The sequence below is a fragment of the Stegastes partitus genome, unplaced genomic scaffold (genome assembly GCF_000690725.1).
Source record: "Stegastes partitus isolate 25-593 unplaced genomic scaffold, Stegastes_partitus-1.0.2 Scaffold1459, whole genome shotgun sequence".
In the NCBI taxonomy this organism is placed as follows: Eukaryota; Metazoa; Chordata; class Actinopteri; family Pomacentridae; genus Stegastes; species Stegastes partitus.
This window is the reverse complement of record NW_007579190.1, coordinates 145,565-151,746: the sequence shown is the minus strand read 5'-3', so window position 1 is coordinate 151,746 and position 6,182 is coordinate 145,565. Positions and strand designations below refer to the sequence as shown.

Sequence of the window (6,182 nt, the reverse complement as noted above, 5' to 3'; positions counted from 1 at the left end):
GAGTCAGCTGGGATAGACTGCAGCCCCCTGTGACCCTAGTGAGGATTAAGTGGTGTATAGATGATGGATGGATGGATTTACAAATTTTGTCTGTATTTCTGAAAACACAAAAACACTATTGAAATGTACTGTGAATATAGACGTCTAAGGTAGAATCATAGATCGATAGAAATTCTTTATTAATCCCCAACAGGAAATTTGGCAATTTGGTTAAAAACCATTTATTTTATGATTTTTTTTAACGAAAATTGAATGTTTTGACACAAATATATCACTAAGACACATTTGCATATTTATTGTAATTTCACAAATAATTCCTTCTTATTAAATTCTTGCAAATGTTAAATTTAATTGAATTTCCCATCTGGGATAAATAAAGTATTTTTCATTTCATTCATTTCATTTCATTTAAGTTTAAGGCTGCTAATATTACATTAAAAAAAATAAAAAATTTATACAATTAGTGACAGTTCAAAGAAACACATATATTGGTTCTTTAATTTTCTGTCTGACCTTGTTTGATTGGGAGATTTTAAATGTTTGTTATAATCTGTAAAAGCAGAAGTCTGTAGCTGCTTTAAATGAGTTTTTATGTACTGTATGTATTCCATGTATTTATGCCTTATTGTAAAATAAAGTCTATCTATTATCTATAAAATGTATTTTGTTATAAAATTTTAAAATTACCATTTTTATGTATGAGGTGCTTATTTTTTTAATTTAATCTTTTAAAATAATAATTTTACAGTATTTTTACAGCACTTTTGAAGCCCACTGTTAAATTTTTAAATTTGATTTATAACATATTCTCTGAGAACAATGAATGTCACAATATCGGGCTTTGTTTATTATTAAGTCAGCAACTTTTGATATCTGAGAGAGGGAAAGTATGAACACTACAACCCATCACTCAAAATATGTCCACTCCGAATATGTTCAAAGAAAAATATATAATAATGCAGCTTTAAGTCCGTTTCTGTGCTTGTATGAATATTATTCCATCCCAACGCCACACAGATAACATGTGGAGTTTATCAACTTAATATTAGCCTTCATCCTTTTAAACTGGTCTGCTGTATTTGCCTTTGTAGAACTCTGTTTGCCAGAATCCAGATTTTGTACATCCCTTCTTCTGGACAGATTTAGCTCTCACACCGATAAACCAGACTGGGTTTTGTCCAACGTCAACATCCCAGCTGAGACTTTAAGGCCTCTCAGTCCCACACAGAGCGATGATCGTCGGTTCTTTATGGGTTTTCAGGAAGCTGCTTTCTTTCTGCTGGTCAGATCTTCAGACAGGATTAGTCTGCGATGAGCTTTGGATCCAGAATCACAGGAGTGTAGGAGACCATCATCTTCATCTTGTTCCAGATGTTGAAGCTCAGGTTGCCCAGATGTTTGGCCACATCTATCAGAGCTCCTGAGTGCAGCTGTGGATCATCCAGCAGGGGGCGCTGCTGGACTCTTTCCATTGCAGCCTTGTAGTTCTGCAGGAATGAGACGTCTTCAGCTCTCAGCTTCTCCTCTGTGGCTCTGATTGAATCTGACAGAGCTGCTATCTCTCTGCTCAGAGCCTCAGTCTTCTTCTTCATCATCTGACTCTTCTGCTCCTCTTCCTCCCTCAGAGCAGTGATCCTGGCCTCCTCTTCCTCTTGTAGAAACTGATGAAGCTTCTTAAACTGTTCTCTAAGTTGAGCCTGAACTTTGTTGTGTGCTGCACTTTGATCACAGTTTCCTTTCACATACTCAACGACCGTCAGCTTCTCCTGTAGAGGCTTCAGGCATTTGTGAAGCTCTGTTTTGTGATCCTGTGCAAACTCATGCATGGGTCTGAACACTGTGGCTGGTGAGGACGTTTGAGTCTCCGCTGATAAGACAGAGCGGCTGATGATGATGAAGGGTTTCGGTTTCTCAGAGTGCAGACTGCAGAGACTCTCAGATCCTGCAGATGCTCTCTGATCTTAGTAAGACGGTTTCACACAAATTAATGCCAAATGTGCACAGAATCTCACACAATACATGGTTATGGGAGAGGAGCTCATCAAGTAAAAGGACTGTCAGTATATTTATCTTATCATGCTACCTATGGAGGGACAAGTTATCTCTGTTCTTAGACAGTCGTCATGGGAGGATTGCTTCATGCTTCTGTTGAAGAAATTTTACTCATAGTCCTCATGTGAAGTTTGCTGTAGTGGGTGTTTATTAGTATTCCGGTATACGGTGGGCTCACCAACACAGAGCATGAGTCTGTGAAGGTGGACCGACCCTGAACATCTGCAGAGTCACACATTTATACTGTAAGTCAGAGGGTAGGGGGGGCCTGTATGTAAATACAGAGGTGAATAGAGGTAAATTAACATACAGTCAAGTGACCGGAGGTAAGGGGGGCAATGAACCACAGGTGATGAAATTGGAGTCTGGTGGTGGAGTCGGGGTTCTGATAGCATTCAGTTGCTAATCAAATGGCAGGAGGTAAGGGGACAATGAACAACAGGGGGTGGAATCGGGGGTCTGTGGCAGGAGGTGGGAAAACACATGACAAAGGGTGATGGGAAAACACATGGCAACAGGGAATGAATTCAGGGGTCTTTGACCATCAAAATAAAAGAAAATGACTTTCTTCATCACTTCTCTTTCCCCTTGCATAAGACCGTATCAGTAATTTCCCTCTTATCCATCACAGCAGTGTAACTTCCTGCGTCAATAGTGTATCTCCCTAAGAACTCTCTCACAGACTAATCAGCCACCTGGAGAAACAGAAAAACAATCCTCAGCATTTTTCCATCACCAAGTTAGAAGTTGGTTCTCCTCTTGATGGTCTTTTCTTACAAAGTGGACCCTCCTGTGCACGTTTCTCTCTCCACCACGTCTGCAGACAGGCTTTACAGAAGTGATGGCTGCATGACAGGACAACAGGATCTTTGAAGATGTCCAGGCCGACTATACAGGAGAAATCCTCCTCAGATCGGACAGCCATTACCTCTCTGGGTAAAGAGGAAAACACACATGGCAGAATGTTAAACAGGAAACCAGTCAATTGTTGTTAATCTTCCTCATCTAGAAAATTCCTTGAAAGGATTTTTTCCCCCTCACAGTTTGGTAATCCAGTGTGCAGCAGTTTAAAGCTTCAGTCCCTGCTGTAGCGTTCCTCCCTCAGGCTCTGGTCTGAAGGAGGCTGTTATTTCTCTCTGGGTATGTTAACTTCCTGATCAAGAATCAGCTGTGGTTTCCTGGTTCGTCTCAGGTGGAGCAATCTGTGTCAGACACTGAGCCACAGGTTTCCTCTCACAGCACTATTAATGCCGTTTTTTTTATTCATCAAGGACAAGCAGTAAAACACAAGCTCTTACTCATGTCTGTATTTTTCCTCTGTTGTGCACAGAAAGAGGAATACAGTAACTCTAAAAAGTGTTCACTCCTCTTTGGAAGTTCTTACTCTATATTTATAGTTTAGTTTGTTGGCAATTTACTAAAAAGACTCTTTCATGTCAAAGTGAAAGTAGATTTCTACAAAGTGATGACAATTAATTAGTATTAAGTGTTAAATGTAAAAACAAAAAAGTAATTGAATAAGTATCCAATCCCTCAAAAGTGACTCACCTAATTCAAAATAGGCGTAACCAACTGGTGCTAGAAGTCACACAACGAGAGAAATGAGTGGAGGGAGTGTGTCTCAGGTGTTTGTAGCATAAAGTCACCTGCGTCTGGAAGGTCCAGTCACTGGTGAATCAGGCCTCCTGGCTGTAAGTACACCATGAAGTAAAACGACAACAACAACAAATGGTACTGCAAAGCATAAGTCAGAGGATAAGTCAAGAAAATGTTCATGCCACTGAATATCCTTCAGACAACAGTTAAACCCCTCATTAAGAACTGGAAGGTGTCATGGAGTGTTTGGGTGAGGACCCAACCATAACTGTGACTGTGCAAGAAAGAAACTGGAGAGGGAGGCCACCAAGACACCAATGACTCCTCTGACGGAGTTACAAGCTTTGGCTGTTGAGATGGGACAGACTGTTCATACAACAACTGCTGTCTGTTCTTCATCCATCAAAGCCTTAAAGGAGAGTGACAAACAGCAAGCAACTGTTGGGTAATCTAGACTAGAGGGTCATTCTGCCTGAATTCACCTAATGCCCCACATCATTTGTTGTTGTAAATATGCGCTATGCAAATAAAATTGAATTGAATCTGGCCATCTATAATTTGACAGATTTATTTTTATTTTTTTTTAAAGTGGTGAATGCTGAATGAGTTGACCATGTGGGGTCACAGGTAAAATTAGTTTTTGAGTTAAAAAAACAAATTTACAACATCATACGATTGGTTTCTATTGTTCTATTAATGCAAACCAAACTTTTTTAAACAGCTTAAGTTTCTCCTTTATGGGTTTCAGAGATTCATGGAGCTCCTCTCTGTGATCCTGAGCAGCTTCATCAGTGGGTCTGACTTTGTGCTTGTTGTGTGTTTTTGAGTCTCTGCAGACGACGCACACCGGCTGCTGATGATCCAGACAGAAGAGTTTCAGTTTGTCAGACTGCAGAGAGCCTCGGATCCTGCAGCAGCTCTCTGATCTCTCTTCATTACCTCACACAGGTTCGTTAATGCTAAGCTAACAGGTGGATCAGAAAAGGTCTTTCCTTACAAACTGGACAATCATGTATGTCTTTCTTTCTCCACCATGTCAGCAGACAGGCTTTACAGAAGCTGCATGTCAGGACAACAGGATCTTTGAAGATGTCTTGACAGACAGGACAGGAAAGATTCTTTTTTAAAATGGGAAGTCATTTTCTTGTCAAGTGAAGCTTAAAACACAGCAGGCACAACTGTGAACAACTTCCCTCTGTTACTTTCACTCAGATTTTTCTTTTTTTCAATCAGCAGTACTTTAAAGTTCAGTATTCTCGTATTGCTTCATTGACCTCTTCTCCTTTAGTTGTGTAGACGGATTTTAACGTCACTCTCCCTGCGTGAAGCGTCTCTTCTACTGAACAGGGAAGTACGCAAACTCGGTTTCCAGTTTTTCTCTGAGGATGTTACGTTAAAGGGTGGAGTTTTGGCAGAAAGTCTAGTGTTTCAGTTTATGCGGCTGTCTGACAAATGTTAGTGATAAACATTAGCTGTCACACTTCATGGAAAGTATCTCACTCTGTCGGCACACCTTTCCTTGGAAAGTGCTGCGAAAACACAACACGTTCTGTCTTGCAGGTTGTCTGTGTCCATGTGTAAATGGAAAAACCAAACCAGATTCTTTTGCGCCACCATGTTTGGTCTTGCTTTTAAATGAAATGTGAAAAATGTACAGCACCCCTCTACAGCTGCCACTACGAGCACTGTACTAATATTAACAAATATTTTAATGTTTTTTTTTTTTTTTTTTAAAGAGTAAAAAAGTGCATGAAATATGATATAACTAATCAAAGAAGTACAACAAAAATACGATGTGTAAAGATGCTAAAAGTTCACGAAGGTCCAGTCAAAGTCAAGAGAACAGAATTCAAAAGCAGTGTCAGAGCAAAACAAAACAAAAAAAATGGAGTACAACCAAATTATTATTATTTGTAAAATAGTCTAAGCTCAGGACTGTAAATCTTGTCACCTGGGAAATCTGGTCTTTGTATTTAGGAACAACCACAAGTCTGCATACATTCTCAGGGTCAGGGTAAGTCTCAACGCTTCAGTAGAAAGCATCCAAACTTCTTTTTAAGTCAAGTCATCCCTTCCCAGGCAGTTTCACAACCAGTCACATGTTGAGTCACATGAGTCTTGGATTGTTGACGGAGTGTGAGTTGTGTGGTTTGGGGGTGAAAATACTCATCTGCCTGAATGAGAGGTAAAATATCTCCAAGAATCAAAAAAGAAGTCCAGTTGCTTTTCTTACTGTAGCACCTAGAATAAAGTCCCACATTCATGATTTAAACTGCAGTTGGTGGAAGGAGGTCGGGGTGGATGGTGGTTCTCACATCGGAGACCAGAGGAGGTTAAAAGATGATTGTTTTTGATAAATGTGTCACTGAACAGGTTGGCTTCTGTATTAAAGCAGACGATTATTTTGTCTTGACTTTAACCAAGTCCTGATAAGGCCAAAATGGTTAAATATGAAACTGTAATAAAACCTCTGTTGGTACAAGTGCATACTGCAGTGCAAGATCTGGTAGAAGAAATAGTGTCTGTGAACATAA

General features: G+C 39.8%; 1 pseudogene; it reads right to left on the bottom strand.

Annotated features, from left to right (window-relative positions):
- The window catches only part of LOC103370658 (tripartite motif-containing protein 35-like), a 5,693-nt pseudogene extending 428 nt beyond the window's left edge, over positions 1-5,265 (bottom strand).
- Between the last annotated feature and the right edge of the window lie 917 nt (positions 5,266-6,182).